We start from the raw sequence: 24,788 nt of genomic DNA, 5'->3' as shown, positions 1-24,788 counted from the left end.
TTGCCGCGAGCCGGCCAGTGGCCAGCCGGCTGCTCCGCGTCCATTGCCCTACCCGGGGTCTTCCCCCCGACATGTCCAGCATGGAATTCTACAGGGTAAATATTAGTGGGAGGTGAGCCTATGCTAAGACCCTTCATTTAAGTGGTTACATTACATGCTCTTAAACTTTCAGTTTTCCAAGGCAGCAGGCCACACAAAAAGGACCCATCCTGCTTTTGCCTTCCGAGCATAAAAGTCTTGCATTTGCGCTCAAAATCATCATGACAGTGACCGGAGAAGACTGGTTAAACCTTTAGGGGGAACTAGGTGCGGACAGTTCATCTTCAACCCAGACAAACTTGAAGATGGCTTTGCTAGGACCTGCTTTAACCAAGTGGATCTTGTACATCAGCATCTCCTCCTGGGCACACCTACCATCACCCTTAAACACCATAAGAAAAAACTTTTAGTTCTGAAGTTCTGAAGATTCTGCGGGAGACAAAGATTGCTCGCATTTGTTATGACTTCTGACTTTCTGAATATGATTTGAGTGTTGTAAATGAAAATAACATTGCATATAAGTTGGAAGTGAAAGAGGACTCACAAGCATGGAGTATGCTTGAGCAAGCGAGAAAACAGTCGGGTAGAGACGTGTAACAGCAAGAGCATCGTCTTCTGCCACTTGTGGCACCTGATTTGCATGCAAAATTAATGAGTAGACTATGGCCTGAAATGGATAAGTGTTTAGCTTTGGGGAAGGCGGCTGTTGTGGACTCATTACCTGCATAAGTTGAAGGGCGAATACATTGCTCACAGTAACCTTCTTAAGGTCAGAACACCTTTTCACAAACTCGTCATAGGTCAGGCAAAGTCGAGAAGAATCAGCAGCAGCAGAGAAGTTTGTGCAGTAGTAATCAATTATCGAACGTGTCAGGTGGCCATATTTTCTTTCGGTATCAGCATACCCAGTTGTTCTTGTTAGATGTATATATCTATATATTGTAGTTTCCCCATATGTTAGGGGGCTTTCTGCATATGTGCACCTGTACATGTACTATATATTGTGGCCTTTGGCCCCCTGGTAATACAACAAGCATATTACTCTAACATGGTATCAGAGCCCCAGGTCTCGTGTTCAAATCCTGGCTTTCACATGGTTTTCGCAATTAAGCCTAAAAATTGCTGTTTCCCCCTGGTTTCGCAATTAAGCCAAAAAATTGCTGTTGCCCCCTCTTTAGCCACCGCTGATGCCCTGTTTCGGTGTGCTCTTCTTCTTTCACGTGTTGACTTCCTCTTCTCCCGTCACATGCGAGTGGGGGTGTTGTGAAGTGTATATGTGGATTGCCTAGCCCTTTCCATCAGTTCGGACTGTTGGTTCAAGTGGCTAGTGCATGAAGCTTAACATGGTATCAGAGCGAAATTGGTCCTCCTCTCCGTACGGACGTTCTTGTTGAAGACTTGTTCCCGGCCGCCCCACCGCCGGCTTCTTCCCGGTCGTCGCCGGACCTCTTCCCGGCCGCATCCTCTCCGTCCCCGCAGCTCCCCTGCTCTCCGCCAGTCCCACGCGCCGCCGCGGAATCTTCTCCGTCCGCCCGTCCCGCGCCGCTCCCTGCTCTCCGCCTGTCCCGCGCGTAGCCGTGCTCGATTCCTGGCCCGATCTATCTTGGCGCGTGACCTCTGATCCGCCCCGTCAGGATCCGCGCGTGGCCGGCTCTTCTTGATCCGCGCGTGGCCTCTTCCTGCTTCCAATCCGCGCGTGGCCTATCCCCTGCTTCCAATCCGCCAGCTCTCCTTGCTGCTAATCAGCTCTCCACCGATTTGGTTTCTCTCTGCTCCCCGATCTAGTCTTCCATCTGAGAAAAAAAAAAAGCAAAAAAAAAAGCAAAAAAAAAAGCAAAAAAAAAAGCAAAAAAAAAAAAAAAAAACTGTCGTCGGCTGTTGTTACCCCGATGTCTTCTTCCGCTGATCCCGCCTTATCTTTGGGCCCACCTTCGGTACTTGGTATTTGTCCGCTGCCTCCGTGCATGACTGCTAGCTATTCTTCGTCGCCGTTTGCGGCCTCTTCACGCGGCTCTGCCCGCGCTTCGCCGACTCGGTCTACGTTGGCTCGCCGCTCTTCACCGACTTTCGCGGCCTCTTCCCGCGGCTCTGGCCGTGCTTCGCCGATTTTGTCTCCCTCGGCCTGCCGCTCTACATCGACTTTTGCGGCCTCTTCATGCGGCTCTGCTCGCGCTTTGCCGATTTCGTCTATGTCGGCCTGCCGCTCTACATCGACTTTTGCGGCCTCTTCACGCGGCTCTGCCCGCGCTTCGCCGACTTCCTCTATGTCGGCCTGTCGCTCTACATCGACTTTCGCGGCCTCTTCACGCGGCTCTGCTCGCGCTTCGCCGACTTCGTCTATGTCGGCCTGCCGCTCTACATCGACTTTCGTGGCCCCTTCACGTGGTTATGACCGCGCTTTGCCGACTCTTTCTTCATCGGCGTGTTGCTCTCCGTCGCCCCCTTTGGTGGCCTCTGTGCGTGTCGGTGATAGCTCCTCGTCGGCACCTGATTGTACGTCGACCTCTCCAGTCGCGCCCCTCTCTGCGCATGAGATAGCGCAGCTTCACCGCCTGCTTGATGCTTGGGATTCCAGTTTACGTCAGCAGCCTCGTGGTCCGAGTCTCCGCTCTCGTCCTCATTGCACCTACTGTGGCAAGGTTGGCCACACTTCCTCCACCTGCTGGACGCGGGATCCCAGTTTACGTCCGCAGTTCCAGGATCGTCAGCAGGCTGGCTCTTCAGGATCTTCTGCAGTGGCTCTCTCTGATCAGGACATTCTCAGGGGTCTTCGTGGTCTGCTCGCTACTCCAGACTCTTCCTCGCCGGGCGCTGCTAGTTCTGTGACTGGCTCTTCTGGCACTGCGCGACCACCACTTTCTACACGGTCGAGTGCGTCCCCGTGGTATTTGGATTCAGAGCTTCCTTTCATATGACCTCCGAGTCTTCTATTACGTCTCGCTCTTCGGTCTCTTATTTCTCTTGTCCGTGTTGTCACGGCTGATGGTACCTCTATTCCTGTTTCTAGTACGGGCACCCTTTCTACTCCCTCTTTCTCTGTCCACGATGTTTCTCATGTTCCTCGCCTTCGGATGAACCTTTTCTCTGCTAGCCAGCTCACCGATCTCGGTTGCCGCGTCATTCTTGACGCTGAGTCTTGTGCGGTTCAGGATCGTCGCACACAGGCCCTGGTTGGAGCTGGCCCTCGTAGCCGTCAGTCTCCGGGGCTTTGGGAGTTAGACTGGCTTCGTGTTCCTTCCGTTGCCACTTCATCTGCCAGTTCTCCTCCGGTTGTTGCCTCTGTCACCGGCTCTTTTCAGCAGTGGCATCATCGTCTTGGTCACCTTTGTGACTCTCGCTTCGTCGTCTTTGGTTCATCGTGGCCTTCGGGTTCCGTCTGCGGAGATGGATCGTTACCTTCGTCAGGGTTGTAGGTTAGGCAAACAGATTCAGCTTCCTTATCCTACTAGTGTGTCTGTCTCTCAGCGACCGTTCGATTTAGTCCATTCAGATGTTTGGGGTCCGGCTCCCTTCGCTTCGAAAGGGGGCCATCGATACTATATCTTATTCATTGATGATTTTTCACGGTACACACGGGTGTTTTTCATGCACTCTCGCGAGTGAGGTGCTTTCTATTTATCGGCGTTTTGCGGCCATGGTCCGCACTCGGTATTCCTCACCCATTCGCGTGTTCCGTGCTGATTCTGGCTGGTGAGTATATCTCCCAGCACCTTCGTGGTGTCCTTGCTGAGGAGGGCACCCTCGCTCAGTTTTCTTGTCCCGGCGCGCATGCTCAAAATGGCGTCGCCGAGCGTAAGCACCGTCATCTTCTTGAGACTACCCGTGCTATGATGATTGCTTCTTCTCTTCCGCCACATTTCTGGGCTGAGGCTGTTGCTACGTCGGCCCACCTCATTAACATTCAGCCTTTCGCTGCTCTACAGGGTGGCATTCCTCTCGAGCGTCTCTCTGGTGTTTCTCCAGACTACTCTACTCTCCGTTCATTTGGTTGCATCTGCTATGTCCTTCTGCCTCCTCGCGAACGCACCAAACTGACTCGCTCGGTCCGTTGAGTGTGTTTTTCTCGGATACAGTGATGAGCATAAGGGCTATCGCTGTTGGGACCCCGTTGGTCGTCGGATGCGCATCTCTCGTGATGTCACGTTTGATGAGACGCGTCCCTTCTATCCTCGCCCCACCTCGGGTACTTACCCGGTGGATGATATCTCTTTTCTTCTTTTTCCGGATGCACCCCCGGTTGTCCCTCCTCCCCTCCTTCCTACTTCTGATGTGTCCCCTTCGGCGCCATCCTCTCGTTCGTCTAGTCCACCTAGTACTCCTCGTTCTCCGGCTTCGGCTCCTTCCGATGTTGTCCCTTCTTCCTCTTCTTCTGATGACTTGTCTTCGCGGATGAGCTTCCCCTTCACGGTCTGTTCGTCGGCGTCGTGCTCCAGCTCGTTACTCTCCTAGTCGGTATGGTCTCTCTGTCGTTTCCGAGCCGACTTCTTATCGGGATGCCGAGCGTCATCCTGAATGGCAGCTTGCCATGGGCTGAGGAGATCGCTGCGCTTGAGCGCACCGGCACTTGGGATCTTGTTTCTCCCCCTTCGGTGTTCGTCCCATCACGTGTAAGTGGGTCTATAAAATTAAGACTCGCTCTGATGGATCTCTTGAGCGCTATAAAGCGCGTCTTGTGGCTCGTGGTTTTCAGCAGGAGCACGGTCGTGACTATGATGAGACTTTTGCCCCTGTGGCTCATATGACTACTGTGCGTACCCTTCTTGCCGTTGCTTCTGTTCGCCGCTGGTCTGTCTCCCAGCTTGATGTTCAGAATGCCTTTCTTAATGGCGAGTTGAGTGAGGAGGTTTACATGCAGCCTCCTCCTGGATATTCTGTTCCCGATGGGATGGTTTGTCGTCTTCGACGTTCTCTCTATGGTCTCAAACAGGCCCCTCGTGCCTGGTTTGAGCGCTTCGCCTCTGTGGTGACTGCTGCTGGTTTCTCTCCTAGTCTTCATGATCCAGCACTTTTCGTTCACACTTCTCCTCGTGGACGTACTCTTCTTCTTCTCTATGTTGATGATATGATCATTACAGGTGATGATCCTGAGTATATTGCCTTCGTCAAGGCTCGTCTTCGTGATCAGTTTCTTATGACTGATCTTGGTCCTCTTCGCTATTTTCTTGGCATTGAGGTTTCCTCCACTTCCGATGGTTTTTCTATCTCTCAGGAAAAGTACATTACTGATCTTCTTGCTCGTGCTGCTCTTGGGGATGAGCGCACAGTCGATACTCCTATGGAGCTTAATGTTAAGCTTCGTCCTACTGATGGTGATCCTCTTCCTGATCCCACTCGTTATCGCCATCTTGTTGGGAGTCTTGTTTATCTTGCTGTCACTCGTCCTGATATTTCTTATCCTGTTCATATTCCGAGTCAGTTTGTCTCATCTCCTACCACTTGTTCACTATAGTCATCTCCTCCGTGTTCTTCGTTATCTTCGTGGCACGATCACTCGTCGCCTTTTCTTTCCCCGTTCCAGCTATCTCCAGCTCCGAGTGCTATTCGGATGCTACGTGGGCGAGTGATCCTACGGATCGTCGTTCGCTTCTCGCTTCATCGTGTGTTTCTTGGTGGTTCGCTTGTTGCTTGGAAGACGAAGAAACATGACGCAGTTTCCCGTTCGAGTGTTGAGGCTGAGTTGCGGGCTATGGCTTTGTTGATTGCTGAGGTGACTTGGTTACGGTGGTTGCTTGCAGATTTTGGGGTCTCGTTACGACACCCACTCCACTTTTGTCCGACGATGACAGGTGCTATCAGTATTGCACGTGATCCGGTCAAGCATGAGCTGACCAAGCATATCGGTGTTGATGCTTTTTACACACGTGCACAGGTACAAGATGATGTTGTTGCGGTTCATTATGTGCCTTCAGATTTGCAGTTGGCGAATTTCTTTACGAAGGCACAGACTCGAGCGCAGCATGATTTCTTACTCTCCAAACTCAGTGTTGTGGATCCACCATGAGTTTGCGGGGGGTGTTAGATGTATATATCTATATATTGTAGTTTCCCCATATGTTAGGGGGCTTTCTGCATATGTGCACCTGTACATGTACTATATATTGTGGCCTTTGGCCCCCTGGTAATACAACAAGCATATTACTCTAACAGTTCTCTGGACATTAAATCCTTCAAGAATCGCAGTGGTGAAGCGCAGCTGAAATGAAAGGCATGGAGCAGTTAAAATGGCATATGACTGACATCCTGAATGTAAAAGATACTAATACTCAGAGATAACATGATCATGCAGATTTCATGAACAGTGTACATACGCCGTTTTAACACTCTCGGGTGCATCTACAGTGTTTGGATCGCCTTCAACCAGATAATATTAGCTTCCTTAGCCCACATTTCTGCAAAGGTAAAACAAAAGAATGTATCGCATTGCTAAAAAAACATAAGAACTATAAAGTAACTTAGTAACCCCTGGAAATCCAAACATATGAAGAAGAAATTCAGTTTGTTTGGGATGAGATTAACAATCTACAGGGTCGAGCATATGTCATCAAATAACAGTGGTCTTCACCATTTCATAAAGTCATACCTCAGTTAAGATAATAAAAAATCTCCTCAGTTAAGATTAGAATGAAGCCACATCAAATAATTGGGCATAGCATGCAGGCATAAAACATGGCAGGTTAGAAGTAGAACACGCATACAACACGTTGAAGGGAGACACACCCCTCATCATATCCAATATTTCTGAACCCTTTTTTTTTCATCGAACACAGACCAAAGCATGTGCTTCTGTATATTAGAAGAAAACCGCAAAGAAAGCGGGTGAGTACACTAGCGGAGCCATGCTACAATAAGAAACCAAAAAGGAAAGGCAAAGAAAAAACAAGGAAAAGAAAAGAAAGGCAAAAGACTATAGAAGGCCAACATTTGTTAGCCAGTTCTGATCATCATCTGGAGGCCTAGCGTGTTCTGAAGCCAATTACAATCGATTGTAGCATAGAAAATCTAAAGAAACATTATATCCAATACAAATTACACAAAGTTCGTTGTCTAACTGTTTACACATGCCTCCGCAACTGTGCTGCCTGACAGGATCATGACTATGACCATTGCAACATAGGCCATTGGCTCATGAACAAACCAATGTTTTGTGTTGCCACAACTACTGATTAGGATTATCACAAGAAACAAAATAATAATCTAGGATGCAGAATTTCTTATCACTATCAGTGAGTACTGAAATCATGATAGGGAAGTTAACATCAAGGTTTTAATACCAACAACAAAGTTCAAATCTAGTTCAGATGATACCTTCAGCCTTAGTTTTTGATCTTTGTATCTGTTGTCTCTAATTGAGCCAACTAAGTCATCCACATTTTTCCTTTCAACAATGAAATCAAGAACATAGTCTGTGCCAAGTCCTCTACAGCGAGCAATCCAAAGTGCATCCCCAACAGGCAAGCGTTTCATCTAGATGACATGGTTCAAACAGAAAATCAACACCACTTTCTTTGGCACATCATACGAACAGTTCAATCTAGCGTAGCATATTTGTTAGATTATTTTAAGCTACCCTTGTACACAAGCTAGCAAACAGTGCAGCCCCCAAGCACGAAGACTCTGGGATGGGAACCAAACGTACCAGACAATTGATCCACCAGTACAGGGTGTTAAACATTGTATACCGTAACAGTATGGAATACGGTCTTCTTGTAAGCCACGATGAGGGCAATCTATATTAACACGATACGAGGCCCCGTCTGGGTTATCACTTTCCGCCAGAAACATTAATATGGTATCAGAGCGAATTCTCTTCCCGATCTAGCTGCCGCCGCCGCCTCCTGGCCGCCGCCGCCCACGATCTCGACGACCACGACCAACGATAACCGCCGCCGCCGCCTCCTGGCCGCTGCTGCCGACGATCTAGACGACCACGACCCACGACAGCTGCTGCTGCTTCCTCAAGCTGCTGCCGCCCACGATCCGGACGACCACGACAATTGCCGCCGCTGCCTCCTAGCCGCCGCCGCCCACGATCTAAACGACCACGACCCAAGACGCCGCAGCTGTTGCGATCTCGTCGCACGCCGTCGCCCAAGGACCTTCTGCCGCCGTCTGCTGCCTCCCTCGAGCGCTGCGGGCCGCCGCTCATCCTTGAACAATCCCTAGCTCCGGCTCATGGCGTCCTCCTCCTCGATGGCCTCCCTGGCGACCAACCTTGGACCGTCGCCATTCCTGAAGCTGAAAAGAGACAACATGCTGTTTTGGAAAGCCCTAGTCTTTCCTCGTCTCCACTGTGCGCTTGCCTTTGGGCTCCTCGATGGCTCCGACACAGCGCCGATGTAAACATTGAAGGCCACGGATGATGCTGGAAAAAAGATCACCGTGCCAAACCCAGATTACGCCACATGGATCGCACGGGATCAGTTTGTGCAAGGATGGCTCAATGACTCCCTCTCGCCGGATATACTTGCGCATGTACTTGACAAGACCTCTACCGCTGAGACTTGGTCTACGTTCTCCGCCATGTTTACCAGCGCCTCCAAGGTGAAGGCCATTATAAGTTTGTTTTACCTCAATGGCCAGAAAGAAGTGAAGAGGACCCAAATCCTTGAGAGCAAAATCATCTCTGAGATCTTTAAGAAGTGCTCCAATGGCCTTGTCTAAGGAGCTTGTCACTATGATATCATCAACATAGATTAGGACATATATGACAATGGTATGATTCTGATAAAGGAATAAAGATGTATCAGCCTTAGAAGGAACAAAACCAAGACCATGTAACTTGGTGCTCAATCTAGCAAACCATGCACGAGGAGCCTGTTTCAAGTCATATAGAGCCTTATCAAGCTTGCATATGAAGTGTGGAACTTTTGGATCTTCAAAACCCGGGGGTTGTCTCATATAAACCTCCTCTTCCAGAACGCCATGTAAGAATGCGTTCTTGACATCTAGCTGCCGTAAGCTCCAGCCACGGAAAACAGCAACACTAAGAACAAGTCGAATAGTTGCTGCTTTGACCACTGGGCTGAACGTATCTTCATAGTCAATACCATATCTCTGCTTGAATCCCTTTGCAACAAGACATGCCTTGTACCTGTCTATGGTGCCATCAGCATTTTTCTTTACACGATAGACCCACTTGCAGTCAATAATATTACGTGTAGAACTAGGAGGAACAAGATGCCAAGTTTTGTTGTCAATCAGTGCCTTGTACTCATCATGCATAGCTGTATTCCAGCGTGAATCTTGAAGAGCCTCGGTAAGAGTATTAGGTTCACCTGTCGCTGCAAGCATGCCATAACGAATAGTTCCATCAGTGTATGTTTTTGGCAATTTTATACCTTTTTGCAAACATGTCTGAGGTTCAACCCGTGGCCGAGGTTCATGTTCATCAACACATGGCTGGAGGGGTGCATGATCAGCTTCATTTTCCCCACCAGAATTGCCAGAGTCAATGCCACTGTCAGCCTCATCGACAGTGGTCAAAGACACATCAGGTGTACCAGGGTGAGACATGGGAGACGCAGAGCGCGATCTAGAACCAGGCGCGGGGGACACATGGCGAGAACCAATGCGCAGCTCTGGGGACACGAAGCGGTGGCCTTGCGCCGAGGATGCGGAGCAAGGGCGCGGGCATCGAGTGTAGACGCGCTTTGCAGGGGACAGAGCCCGTGTGCACGGCGCGGGAGAATCCTCTGCGGGAGTCGTGCGGCCAGTTGCAGCATCGGCGCAATCATCTTCTGTGGGAGTGGTGCGGCTGGTGGCAGCACCTGACTCAGCACTTGGCGCGGCGGGATCAGTGCCGGCAGCAGGTGGATCTTCCTCGTGAACCACGCGACGAATCAGAAGTCGGGTAGAATCAACATTAACTCCAGCATTATTTGCAGCAGTTTCTGCATCATCGAGTGCATTATTTTCAGCAGTTTCTGCACCGCGGCGAGCAGAATCATCTTGTAAATCAATGTGAGCATGTCCATCAAGAATCATCTTGTACATCAATGTGAGCATGTCCATCAGAGTGTTCTGGAACAAAAACATTAGGCACAACAGACAATGGCATATAGTCATCAATATTTGCATCCCCAAGAATAGAAGGTGTATCTGGAGGCAGAAGAAGAATATCTTTTTGAAGACGTCTACCGGCATTGGGATTAAGTGCAGCGAAAGGGAAAACACTTTCATCAAACACAACATCTCTAGAAATATAGACACGACTAGTGGAAGGATCAAGGCATTTAACTCCTTTGTGATGAGGACTGTATCCTAGAAAGACACACCGAGTAGATCGGAATGCAAGTTTTCTTTTGTTTTTTGTTGTAGGGGCGCAAATTTGGCCAGCAAGCACAACCAAAAATGCGTAGAGACTCATAATTAGGGGATGTACCAAGAAGACACTCTGTAGGGGTGTCGAAATCAATGACCTTGCTAGGGAGAAGATTAATGAGGAACGTGGCTGTGAGGAAGGCTTCATCCCATAATTTAAGTGGCATATAGGCATGAGCAAGCAAGGCAAGTCCAACTTCAACAATGTGACGGTGTTTGCGTTTAGCAGAACCGTTTTGTTGATGCGCATGTGGACAGGAAACATGATGTGTAATGCCAACTTTTTGAAAGAAGCCGTGAAGTTTTTCATATTCACCTCCCCAGTCGGTTTGCATAGTGACTATTTTCCTACCAAATTTTCGCTCGACTAATTGCTAAAAGTTAAGGAAAACTTCATAAACATCGGAACACTTCTTAAAAAGATATATCCATGTAAACTTGCTGAAATCATCAATAAAGCTCACATAATATTCATGTTTGCCAACAGAGACAGGTGCTGGACCCTATACATCAAAAACACTTGCTCCAAAGGAACAGTGGAAACACTGGTAGACACAGGATATGACAACTGATAACTCTTGGCAAGTTGACAAGCATCACAAACATATGGATATATTTCAGGAGTATAATCTAACTTATGCTTCCTAATAATTTGCTGAACCACAAAAGAAGATGGATGTCCTAGACGTCGATGCCATGTAGAGGATGGCAACTTTATTGTGCTGAAAACTTGCTTGGAAGACGACCCGGTGGAGAAGGGCACTAGTGGATAGAGACCATCGACACAGGGACCTTTAAACAAAATTCTTCTGGTGGCCCGATCCTTTATCAAAAAGAAAAAGGATGATACTCAATAAAGATAGGATTATCAAGTGTAAGCTTATGAACAAACAACAAGTTTTTAGACGCACTAGGAACAGGAAGAATATTTTTAAGATGCAAAGAACTACTAGGGGTATGCAAAATTGAATGACCAATGTGATTGATTTTCATACCATTGCCGTCTGCAGTGTGCACACGGTCACGTCCCTGGTACTTCTCATGAGTGTTGAGCTTGTTCAGCGCACCAGTAATGTGGTCGGTGGCACCAGTGTCAGAGTACCAATTGGTGTCAATGCCATAGGCTGCAGCATGGGCATCCTTATCATGACGGTCACCCTCATCATCAGAATCATCATTGCCATAGCGCCACCAGCAGTCACTAGTAGGATGACCATATATCGTGCATATCTGACAACGTACATCAACAAAGGGGGTGGGGGCACGATCCGGGCGCGCCTTTCCACGACGCATGTCATCATCACGGCGCGGCTCATCGCGACGCCTGTCATCACGGCGCGGCTCCTCGCGGCGCCTGTCATCACGGCGCATCTCATCGCGACGCCTATCATCACGGCGCCAGTCATCACGGCGCCTGTCATCACGACGCGGCTCATCACGGCGCTTATCATCATCATAATGAGTATCATGCACAGGAACTGAGCTGTTGCGGGGGCGACTGCTGAGATTGGCCGAAGACACAAAGGAAACAGGGTCGGCGTCATCTGCAAGCAAGGACTGACGCATATCAAACGCGCTAATCTGGTTCATCACATCATCAAAAGTAATGCCGGGAGTGCGATCCACCCTGTCGACTAGGGAGTTGTAGGCACCACCGAGACCAGCTGTGATGTAGCTGATCATCTCCTCATCATCAATAACTTTTCCTGCAGCAGCAAGTTCAGAACGGAATCCTGTCATCTTGGAGAGGTACTGTTCAGCAGTCATCTCCTTCTTTTTGGTGTTGTTGAGAGCAGTCCGTAGATGAGACACCTTCGCCTTGGAGGCGCTGGCAAACATGGCGGAGATCGTAGACCAAGTCTCAGCGGTAGAGGTCTTATCAAGGATTTGGGTCCTCTTCACTTCTTTCTGGGCATTATATTAACACGATACCTGGCCCAGTCTGGGTTATCGTTTCCGCCAGAAACATTAATACAGGGCAATTAATTTAGTGCCACGTTAATGCATAGAAATGACTTAGCAGCCTATTTTGGTTATCCGAAGAGATGTACAAGAAAACGAGTGCTAGTGAATTTGATACAAGAAGCAAGGAAAGGAAGAGCAGTCCAAATCAAAGTAGAGTTCACATAACTCTGAAGTCAACTAACCTCTACAGTTACATTAAACTGTGAGTGTATGTTATTAACAACATTTCTTCTGTTACGGAGCCTGCACAAAAAAGGTAGCAATCATGAGGGAACTGAATTCTTATGCACAAATGGATGGTTAAATTAAACAACAAAAATGGATGGGTGCAATAATAATCAATTCGTCTCCTTGGAGAATAACTTGGATATATTCAAAATCATACAGATTCAAAAGCATATAAATAGCATAAACGTTATAAGAAAATGGAAAAAAAACCAAAGAAATACAAGATAAAAAATCAAATTGTCTTAGAAACTCATGACTACCGAACCTAGACAAGTACTAGGAAGCAATGGCGCGGCGGCACGCCGCGCCTGTAGGGTTCAAATCTGCAGTAAAAATAGCTTATCTTTCTGGTTTAATATGATTCCTATCATTAGTACACCAAAATGAAACACATGTCTGAAGCCAGAAATTGTGAAGTGATGCTCTATCTTTGTTCTTGTTTCCAGTCTTTGATCCTACTTCTGAAGCCAAAAATTGTGCTAGTTAAACAGAATAATATGTACTTGTAGCATATAACATTGAGAATCTGATGTTCCACACAGAGAAAGAAATATGCATCATTTACAATTTTGTTCTTTGAAAAAACACCTGAAGTGATGCTCTATTGAAAACCTACAGGTGGGTGTTGTTCTGTTCCCCAAGTAAGGGTTGCTACCAAGTTTGTATCTTAATGTTTAAGCATCTACCAATCGCTACAATGTTCGAAGAGTACACGCCCAGGAAAGCACACTTTATCATAATTAATTAGATAAAATGTGATCTCGTTTAGCATATCCTGAGTGTTCCTACAACTACAAACATTTAATGCAAGCTGAATAGCACACACATTTGAAGTTGCTGCTATATAAGCATATGGCGCCATCTGTTGGAAACTCGAACCTCGTTTTTCCTGATTACTTAGAACCGTACTGCTCGCAAAATAAAAATAGACATACATGAACATTTACTGCTAACTCATATCTACCATGTGTATTTTCTCCTGAAGTCACACTATTGGCCTACGAAACTCTTCATATTAACATAAAATAAGCGGCATGCATTTTTAAGATACAAACTTGGTAGCAATTCTCTATGTCACAGGACAATATCTAAAAAGAAATGCAGAGTCCATTCACTTTTTAAACCTTAAGATACATACTAAACGACACGTTTTGACATTACACGGCAGTCTGTAAGAAGTATATACATCAAAGAAAAAAGGATTTGGAAGGCACCAAGGTTTGAAGAACTGGCTCCAAAAAATGGTTGCAATGATGAACCAGCAGAAGCAGGGGAACCAAAATACTGCCACCTCTAATACTATCAATGATAGGATGGACATGCCAGTTGCCCGACCAAATCATTCCTCCGCGCATCAGCTTCAAGACCCATCCAAGGGAAAGCGAACCCAATACGCGGAGACACTGGATGAGCAACAATACCATTGCCAATTACGTGGCGGCCACGCCCACAGTCAGCAGGCAAAGAAGCAGCCTGGTGATCATGCGCAATTACAGAAGAACTAACCCAGCCGGAGGAAACAACCAACATGGGAGGGCAACGTCCTCCAGCTCACGATGCTAGCGTGGAGCCGGAGAAGGCGACGCAGAATCAGTGTGGCCCTGTCGATGACAGTCTCCTCCAGCAGATGCAAATGTAGATGCTGAGAACACTGCGCGATCAGGACACACAATGCAAAAACTGAAGGTTTCGTCATGTATGAGTGCAATCAGATTTAGAGAAGACCATAAATGGCTTTCTCACTAATTGGATTCTTACGTGAAAAATAACCATTGAACTGGGCTTGCTCTATATTCATAGACTTGTCATGGTTAACTGCAACAAAAATAAGATATAGTTGTAAAGATACATGATGTTAAACATAGAAAATACATGCATTGCTCATGAAGCTGGGGTACTAAAAACTGAATTGGGTAGAGAATTCCACCTCTGTTGGTTTATCTCTCCTGAAGTATGTCTTATTGCTCTGAAATTTTTAGCTATCCTTAGTGCATTATAAAGATTGTGTATTCTTATTTTTCTCAGTAGCCAAACAATTGTAGGAGCTGCATCTCGCAGCTCCCTTTCTTCTACCACCTCTAAACTCTCTTGTCTCTCAAGAACACAGACCAGGGAAGAAGAAGAGTACAGACTTTGCCTGTGGCTACATTTTTCTCTGTCTTCTCATTCAACAAACGTGCAGATTACAGTGTCCTATTTATAGACTGACACACGCACGGCCGGGTGCCACACCGGCCACTAACTCCACCATGCACGCACACGCACAGCACTAGCCTAATCTTCTCCTAGAATCTCTCTAGGCTCCACTTGACCCGGCCACACATGCACGTTTATGTTGCAGATAACAAACTACCTGGATGAGTGGATGACCACATCGATTCACTCAGCTAACACTTGTGCAGTGCCTTGTCTTCAGCTCTTGCTCCACACCTTTGGCATCGGCATCTCACCATACCGCTGCCTCACGCAACGCCATCTCGGCATCTCGCCTTGTACGCCTCCGGCGGAATACTCGCCTGCTCCGTACGTATCACACGTACGCCTTGCTGGCTCTAAGAACTGACTACGACGATCACACCTAACTATATGCATACGAAATAAACATGCTGATACATGAATCAAGATTAGTGCTAACATTCTCCCCCTAATCTTGATTCTCCAATCCTCTTGGAGCTTCAAAGAAGGGACAGCCCTTCATGGCCGTCGCCTCCTCGCACCGGCATCGCACCGATGTCTCCTTGTGGCAGCATCACACCGCCGTCCCCTCCTTGCGGCATCACACCACAACCAGCTGCTAGCGGCATCGTACCGCCAACAGCCTCCACCTCGCGCCGCCAGCCTCCACTTCGCATGGAGTCCACCGTGACCGCCGCCGCAACCGCACCGTCGCCGTTGCCATCTCACATGGAGTCGGCCGAGCGGCCGCCACCGCCCAGGATCTTTAGGCTCTGATACCAATTGTAGGAGCTGCATCTCGCAGCTCCCTTTCTTCTACCACCTCTAAACTCTCTTGTCTCTCAAGAACACAGACCAGGGAAGAAGAAGAGTACAGACTTTGCCCGTGGCTACATTTTTCTCTGTCTTCTCATTCAACAAACGTGCAGATTACAGTGTCCTATTTATAGACTGACACACGGACGGCCGGGTGCCACACCTGCCACTAACTCCACCATGCACGCACACGCACAGCACTAGCCTAATCTTCTCCTAGAATCTCTCTAGGCTCCACTTGACCCGGCCACACATGCACGTTTATGTTGCAGATAACGAACTACCTGGATGAGTGGATGACCACATCGATTCACTCAGCTAACACTTGTGCAGTGCCTTGTCTTCAGCTCTTGCTCCACACCTTTGGCATCGGCATCTCACCATACCGCTGCCTCACGCAACGCCATCTCGGCATCTCGCCTTGTACGCCTCCGGCGGAATACTCGCCTGCTCCGTACGTATCACACGTACGCCTTGCTGGCTCTAAGAACTGACTACGACGATCACACCTAACTATATGCATACGAAATAAACATGCTGATACATGAATCAAGATTAGTGCTAACAACAATTTGGCAAGTGGTCTGTTCAGTTTTCTAGATTGCCTTAAAGCCTTACAAAAATAGCAAGGATGTGCTAAATCAGTCATGAATATTCAGAAAAAATGAAATGGCATACTAAAAAATGAATTGAACAGAGAAGCAAGAATCAATGCAGTACATGTTCCTAACCAGTGTGTGCTGATGCATACCTAAAGTTGGACCAAAAAACAGAAAATGGCTACTAAAAAACTACATTTAACTAACAAAATATATTGTCTAGAAGACCGAAACCATAGTGCAAGGCATGTATGATCAGAACTGAACATTTACAGCTGTTTTTTTCCATTAAGCCCTAATCCCTATCTTTAAAATTTCCTGAATAATCATGACTATCTATTGCGGACAGAAAAATGGGTTCCACAATGCAGTCTCATACCGGTGAGCATATGAGCTGGAGCAGCCGTCATAACATCAGGCACCATCCACGACAGCAGAGGAAGAAGACCCCACTTGAAAGACACATAAACCATTTCCTGAACCACCGTGACCAACAGCAAACAGCTGAGACAAACCACCAACAGAAGTAGATGGATCCGAATAACCAAAACCCAAAGACCAGATAGCAGAGGAGTCCAATCAGGTAATGAAAACCCAAACACCAGATGGCAGAGGAGTCCAAAATCAGGTCATACATACTTTTAGCAGGACGGATTGCATTGTTCTTCTAGCCTGCATGTCAGTTATTGTCTTTAGTACAGGAATTTAGATCTGTAAAGAAAATAAGAAAGAAGGTCTAGTTCCATCAACAGACGCAAGAGAGAGCAGACCACTGACTGGACCAAAGAAAATTAAACCAAAGGAGAAAATGTACAGACCTTCGCAGAGGAGTCTTCTTAGGCGACCAGAAGAACGGGTATGTGGTGGATGCAGGGTTGGAGTGGATTCCGGTGGAGCCGGTCACAGCTACAGGCAAGAGCGCGTCGTCGCCGGCGAGGTGCAGCCACTAGGGGGTGGCGGCGAGCGAGACGAACGGCAGTGTGGCGGTTACGTTGGAGGCGGGTGGCAGGACCGCTCGCGAGGGGGCGGTTGTGATGGTGAAGGGTCGCCATCGGGAGGAGCGGAAGGACACTCCTGGTTTTGAGGTGTGGCCGCGTGTAGTTACTGGATTGTTCGATGAGGATGACTAACTGCTTTGATCTATCGCTGATGGTAATAAAAAAAAATGATGGTAGGACGTGGCAAATCACCACACATTAACCGGGAAAGGCAATGGCAGCCGGTAGCCGGTTGCATGCCTAGGCAAAAGAAAAAAAAGAGACGTAAAACCGATATAGCTAACTGACTAAAAGAGGGATACGTGTCAAGACGGGCAAAGTAAATCTAGGAAAAATAGACCATCTACAGTGCTCCAATTGCTAACAGGGGTGTTAAATTGATTGAACTTTATATAGTGTATAATGTGAAAACCCTTATCTATCTTATTTTAACAAAAAAATGTAACTGTCAACAACATAATGCCCTTGTGAACTGGAAAAGTGACAACATGGACTGATGCTGCCAATATTCAGTTCCTTACCGTTCTCAAAAGATCGGGATTCGGCGTGGGGGATCTTGGGATCCCACACAGATCTCCGGCGGTGAAGATCCAGTCGACGACGAGTTTTGGGTGACGGGGCAGCCGGTGAAAACCGTGCTTCGCTCTTGGGCTTGGCGGACGATGGCGGCGTCGTTTGGCGTTGTTACCTTGTCAAGGCATCGTCTTTGCTTGTCTCGTCACTCCACTCGGCGAGTTGGAGATGTGCGGTTGCCGCTGAAAATCATGCTTCAACCCTGGTCATGGCGGGCGATGGCGACGTTACACGTCGTTACCTTCTTGAAGGCATCGCCGCCGCAACCTGCATCTACCCACTCGTGATGTTCCGGGGGAAACCCTAGATCTGGGTCTCCGGATCGGACGATGGCGGCGCTACCTGCATTGTTCCACCTCTTGGGGCATCATTTTTGGAGCAGCTGCTAGATGTTGGCGGATGTTGATGAAGTGGTGTTCATCTACCGCATTTTTGGCGCTGAGTCTCGGTGACCTGGTGCTGCAGGGTATCGACGACGGATGAGGGATGATGTATGCGTGCAGGATGGTGGAGCTGTCTGGCGTCATGGTGGCATCGACGGTAGGTCTTGCAAGGTTAATGCGATGATCTCTCTTGAAGATGGAGTCGAGGAAAACGGAGGTAGCAACTTCTGTGACATGTGCGTTGACGTGCGCTGATAGTATTGTCTGCTTGACTGGATGTGCTTCTCATCTTCTATTGAGCGGTTTGGGAAGGCATTTGGTTTTTGGATGATGTGAGTTGGTGTATTGTCACCACCTTCATCCAACCGTAGGTTTAGTGAGGTGGCTTCGAGTTTGAATTTTTGTATTGTTCTCATAAGTTTTTGTGAATAATATAATAAAAAAAGCCGTGCTTTGGATGCACAAGCTAGGGTGAATTTCCCCCATTTCAAAAAAAAATGTCAAAAAATGACGTTCTCGTATCATGTTAAGAAATTAAAATATGGAGAATGCCGCAAACACTACAGGAATGGGCCGAAACGCCGACGGCCTAGTCATACGCCGACGGCCAAAAGTCGGGGCCGTCGGCGTATGAGCCGTCCAGGCCAGCCCCCCAACAAGGCCGTCGGCGTAGCAATGCCCTCGGCGTAGGCGACGCTACGCCGACGGTTGCCCTCGGCGCACCGCCGGCCGTTGGCATAGGCCAGGGATACGCCCCACCAACTCTGGACCGTGCCGGCGCTGTGACGGCGTCATAGATAGGCCGAGGGCTGCCCTCGGCATAGCCTCACCCAATTTTTTTTTTCTTTTTTACTCCAAGTTTTATATTTTTCCTAGAAACTAGGTAACATAAGATGATGTAGTGCGAAGGATTCACATTTTTTTGACTTTTTTTGAATTAGTTGTGATCGATTCAAAATGCGGCCAAAACAGCGGGCATGAACTTTCTAACCTAGATGCATAATTTTTTAAAACTCTTTGTAGATCTATGATAAAATATATAGTTGTGAACCTAAAAATATTTTATTCAAAAAATTAAGGGCAAACAATCATGCAGCTGTAGTTCAAATTTTGTCCGCTCCCAGCTGAATCGGTAGCAATTTGTCATTTTGGTGAGAGGTGCCTACAAATATTTTGAGGTGCAAGAAGTTGGTGATTTGTACATACAATATGGTCTAGCATTCTTGAAAATTTAGGTGGTGCAATTTTGGAATGGTTTCTTGGTAGGTGCTTCACAAAAAACCCCGCTTTTCGCGCTCGGTAATTAAAAAATGGATTTTTTATAAAAAGACCACAAAATCCCCCAACAACAACATTGCTTCCCATATGAATACACACGCGTGTGCCCGATATGGGCTCAGTTCGACAAACTATGGCATGGTTTAGGTCATGACCTAGCTCATTTGACCTGAAAGCCATATAACTTTGGACATCGTAGGTCATCTATGAGAAGGTTTTTCTAAAACATTTGCGATACGCCAAGTTTTATATTTTTCCTAGAAACTAAGTAACATAAGATGATGTAGTGCGAAGGATTTACATTTTTTTGATTTTTTTTGAATTAGTTGTGCTCGATTCAAAATGCGGCCAAAACAGCGGGCATGAACTTTCTAACCTAGATGCATAATTTTTTAAAACTCTTTGTAGATCTATGATAAAATATATAGTTGTGAACCTAAAAATATTTTTTTCAAAAAATTAAGGGCAAAAAATCATGCAGCTGTAGTTCAAATTTTGTCCGCTCCCAGCTGAATCAGCAGCAATTTGTCATTTTGGTGAGAGGTGCCTACAAATATTTTGAGGTGCAAGAAGTTGGTGATTTGTACATACAATATGGTCTAGCATTCTTGAAAATTTAGGTGGTGCAATTTTGGAATGGTTTCTTGGTAGGTGCTTCACAAAAAACCCCGCTTTTCGCGCTCGGTAATTAAAAAATGGATTTTTTATAAAAAAACCACAAAATCCCCCAACAACAACATTGCTTCCCATATGAATAGACACGCGTGTGCCCGATATGGGCTCAGTTCGACAAACTATGGCATGGTTTAGGTCATGACTTAGCTCATTTGACCTGAAAGCCATATAACTTTGGACATCGTAGGTCATCTATGAGAAGGTTTTTCTAAAACATTTGCGATACGCCAAGTTTTATATTTTTCCTAGAAACTAAGTAACATAAGATGATGTAGTGCGAAGGATTTACATTTTTTTGATTTTTTTGAATTAGTTGTGCTCGATTCAAAATGCGGCCAAAACAACGGGCATGAACTTTCTAACCTAGATGCATAATTTTTTAAAACTCTTTGTAGATCTATGATAAAATATATAGTTGTGAACCTAAAAATATTTTTTTCAAAAAATTAAGGGCAAACAATCATGCAGCTGTAGTTCAAATTTTGTCCGCTCCCAAATTGAATCGGCAGCAATTTGTCATTTTGGTGAGAGGTGCCTACAAGTATTTTGAGGTGCAAGAAGTTGGTGATTTGTACATACAATATGGTCTAGCATTCTTGAAAATTTAGGTGGTGCAATTTTGGAATGGTTCTTGGTAGGTGCTTCACAAAAAACCCCGCTTTTCGCGCTCGGTAATTAAAAAATGGATTTTTTATAAAAAGACCACAAAATCCCCCAACAACAACATTGCTTCCCATATGAATACACACGCATGTGCGCGATATGGGCTCAGTTCGACAAACTATGTCATGGTTTAGGTCATGACCTAGCTCATTTGACCTGAAAGCCATATAACTTTGGACATCGTAGGTCATCTATGAGAAGGTTTTTCTAAAACATTTGCGATACGCCAAGTTTTATATTTTTCCTAGAAACTAAGTAACATAAGATGATGTAGTGCGAAGGATTTACATTTGTTTGAATTTTTTTAATTAGTTGTGCTCGATTCAAAATGCGGCCAAAACAGCGGGCATGAACTTTCTAACCTAGATGCATAATTTTTTAAAACTCTTTGTAGATCTATGATAAAATATATAGATGTGAACCTAAAAATATTTTTTCAAAAAATTAAGGGCAAACAATCATGCAGCTGTAGTTCAAATTTTGTCCGCTCCCAGCTGAATCGGCAGCAATTTGTCATTTTGGTGAGAGGTGCCTAGAAATATTTTGAGGTGCAAGAAGTTGGTGATTTGTACATACAATATGGTCTAGCATTCTTGAAAATTTAGGTGGTGCAATTTTGGAATGGTGTCTTGGCAGGTGCTTCACAAAAAACCCCACTTTTCGCGCTCGGTAATTAAAAAATGGATTTTTTATAAAAATACCACAAAATCCCCCAACAACAACATTGCTTTCCATATGAATACACACGCGTGTGCGCGATATGGGCTCAGTTCGAAAAACTATGCCATGGTTTAGGTCATGATCTAGCTCATTTGACCTGAAAGCCATATAACTTTGGACAATCGTAGGTCATTCTTGAGAAGGTTTTTCTAAAACATTTGCGATACCCAAGTTTTATATTTTTCCAAGAAACTAATTAACATAAGATGAGGCTGTGCGAAAGTTTTACATTTTTTTGATTTTTTTTAAATTAGTTGTGCTCGATTCAAAATACGACCAATCAGAGGGCAGTATTCAGCTAGCCACGGATTGCCCAGATATTAGGCGAATTCTGATTGGTTAGCAGGATTAGTCGATGGATCGATGACATGGCATGGGGAAAAAAAAGAAAAAAGGCCACGGCCGCACAGGCCTTATCTTCTCCTGTGCTCCCTATCTCTCTCCTCCCACGCCCAGGACCTCGCCATGGCCGCACAGTACCACGCAGGACCACGCCACGGCCGCACCACGCCGCCCAGGACCTCGCCGCCTTCTCCTCCGACGGCCGCGCCCATGTCTTCCCCGCCTTCCTCCTCCAGCGGCTCCGCCTTGGACCTCGCCGCCTTTCTCCTTCTGCCTCCGACGGTTCGGCCCAAGTCCTCGCGGCCTTCCTCCTCCGACAGCCGCACCGTGCAGGACCACGCCGCCCAGGACCTCGCCGCCTTCTCCTCCGACGGCCGCGCCCAGGTCTTCCCCGCCTTCTCCTCCGACGGCCGCCGCCCAGGACCTCGCCGTCTTCTACCTCCACGGCCACGCGCCCTAGGTGCCTGCACGCGCACGAGCCTGTGTGCGGCCGCGTCCGCACGCGCATGGAACCGGCGCTCGGGAGCAGAACGCGGCGGCGGCACACCGGCCACCAACAGAACGCGGCGGCGGCGCGAGCCCGTTAGGGTTCGTGGCGATTTTTTTATATTTTGTTTGGAGATGTACGCCGAGGGCCATGCCCGTCGGTGTAGCACCGACGTCCGTTAACGGCCGATGCACCGGCCATTGCTGTGCCGAGGGCTCAGACGCCGAGAGCCCGGAACGACCGTCGGCATACAACGTTTACGCCGAGGGCTGGTCCTACGCCGAGGGCCGGCGTGACTCCGCCGAGGGAGACCTTCGCCGAGGGGCTACGCCGACGGCAGCCCTCGGCGTAGGATACGCCGATGGCCTTCCATGGCTAGGCCGAGGGCTCTCAACCGTCGGTGCAGCGGCAGATTCCTGTAGTGAAAGGGGCGTACAACTTTGATTTGGTAAGACAAGCTTGTTATGATCCTGCTTAAAGATCAGACACAGCTAAGATATAAAATAACTAATGACTAAGATAAGATCATACAAACCCAAGAGTTTCTCGATCATCCAATATCACCACTTCATAAGAATCTAGAAAGTTTTCGTCGGAATGACGAGGTGGCATAGCTAGTAGAGAATTTTCAGCAGAACCCTGGTGGTAAAAAAGATAAAAATGTTATGCTCTGTTTGGAAAGAAGGGTACAACAAGGGGACCTCAAGTGTACCATTGCCCTAAATGATAACTCTCCAAACATTTCTCGAGATGGAAGGAGAGAATCAGTAGCAGGTCCCTTGCCTGAAATAAAGGAATTTACTGAACATGCCACTAGAGAGCAATATCTTTATTATACATTATCAGCAAAGAAAGCATACTGATACAAAAGGAACGGAACTACCTGCTTTTGATTTTCGAACTCCACCCCTTTCAGCAAAATTTTCAGATCCTGCAATGAGCAAATTGAATTAATTATAGTTTTGCGGTGTTACAACAGTAGGTCATTTGGAAATTCGTGCATGGATAGAAAATCAGTGAATACCTATCAGAGGATTGCTCCTTTTCATATTGTACATCAGAATATGAATCGCTGGAATCATATTTAGAATGATGGTTTGACGGTCCTGCATGATTGTCGTCTAATACAGACCGTGCAAGAAAACTGCAAGCAGTCTCTATACCTTTTTGTGTTAGCTCATACTCCCTCCGTCCACAAATAAGTGTACATGCGAGTTTTTTAAGTTAAATTATGAAGTGAAGTGAAGTGAAAAATGCATTGGGAAGATGCATCTCTCATCTTTAATTATTTTCCTCCAATGAGCTAAGTGCATATAGAAAATAAGGAGAACATGTGCTCAATATTATTGGGTTTGATTTCCGTGCGATGAAAGAGAATCAATTAAAGTCCATTAGGAAGATAGGAGTACACTCTTTTGTGGACAAAGTTTAGAGCTAGATGTCCACTTATTTCACTATTTTAGTACGGAGGGAGTACCAACATCATATTAATACAGTAAGACCCAAGTTGTGCTTAGTGTCTCAACAGAATGTGTGTTCTTGGAAAATAAAGCTCCAACAGGAGACATGAAATGTAAATTGCCTGAAGTGCATACAAGCATCAATCATCAAACTATTGGATATAGATTCTCTGCTAGCATGTATATGACTATTGTGGCACTATATCAGAATTACTCCGACCAACAAGGGGAAAAAATTGAAATAGAAATGTTTCTTGGTAATTTTTGTTTGCTAGAATTCATATACCAATCAACAGAAACACACCAGAGATTAGCCCGCTTTTAGTAATCCAGTCCATCCACACTCAGCGAAAAACAACTGAATGGGTTTTGTATCTTCTGAGTGTTACAATAACATAAATCAGATAAACTTGTGTAAACACAATTTTACTTGAATACACAAGAACCCTATGAACCCTCTGATGACAGGAGTCAAGTCCATGCCTTCGCTGGTTTATAGCTCTGGTATCCCCAGTTCTTCAGTCCATTAAATGACCACTTTATCATTCAACAAAGCTCTGGCTAAACAAAATTTGACAACTAATATTTAACAGTGCTGCAAAAGCACATAATAGCATGTGATGGAAGAAGTAGTACTTTTGGGGTCTAATACATGCATACAAAATGTGTGGGGTTGATCAATCTAAAAAATCCAATTATTTTAAATAAACAACAAAAGAGTTATGATAAACAGGGAGCTGAGCCTTGTACATTACTTTGCAGGGCTACTCCACTTTATGACCAGTTTATTAGATGTTAACGTCGTCATGCAGCTCCATCCAGTGTACCTGTCCTTGCAAGAATTCACCTGTTTTGATTTGTAGTTGTTTGGGCTGCTCATAATACAACAGACATAGTTAGTGATGCACTAAAATATCAGCTGAAATAAGCAACCATGCAATATACAGAGCTGTACCCTATTCATGTAGTGGCAGACCACTGGCTTCAGCAGCATTAATAAGTTCTTGTTTCAGCATAAAATCCTTCCCTCTCATCAGTTCCCTAGAAGGGAAATCAACTGTCAACAT

At 46.4% G+C, this 24,788-nt stretch overlaps 1 pseudogene; it reads right to left on the bottom strand.

Moving 5' to 3' along the window:
• Nucleotides 1-292: 292 nt before the first annotated feature.
• On the bottom strand, nt 293-24,788 carry LOC124662721 (annotated as a pseudogene).

The sequence above is a fragment of the Lolium rigidum genome, chromosome 6 (genome assembly GCF_022539505.1).
Source record: "Lolium rigidum isolate FL_2022 chromosome 6, APGP_CSIRO_Lrig_0.1, whole genome shotgun sequence".
Lineage (NCBI taxonomy): Eukaryota > Viridiplantae > Streptophyta > Magnoliopsida > Poales > Poaceae > Lolium > Lolium rigidum.
Note: the sequence above shows the minus strand (reverse complement) of the source record. Positions and strands in the feature narration are given on the sequence as shown.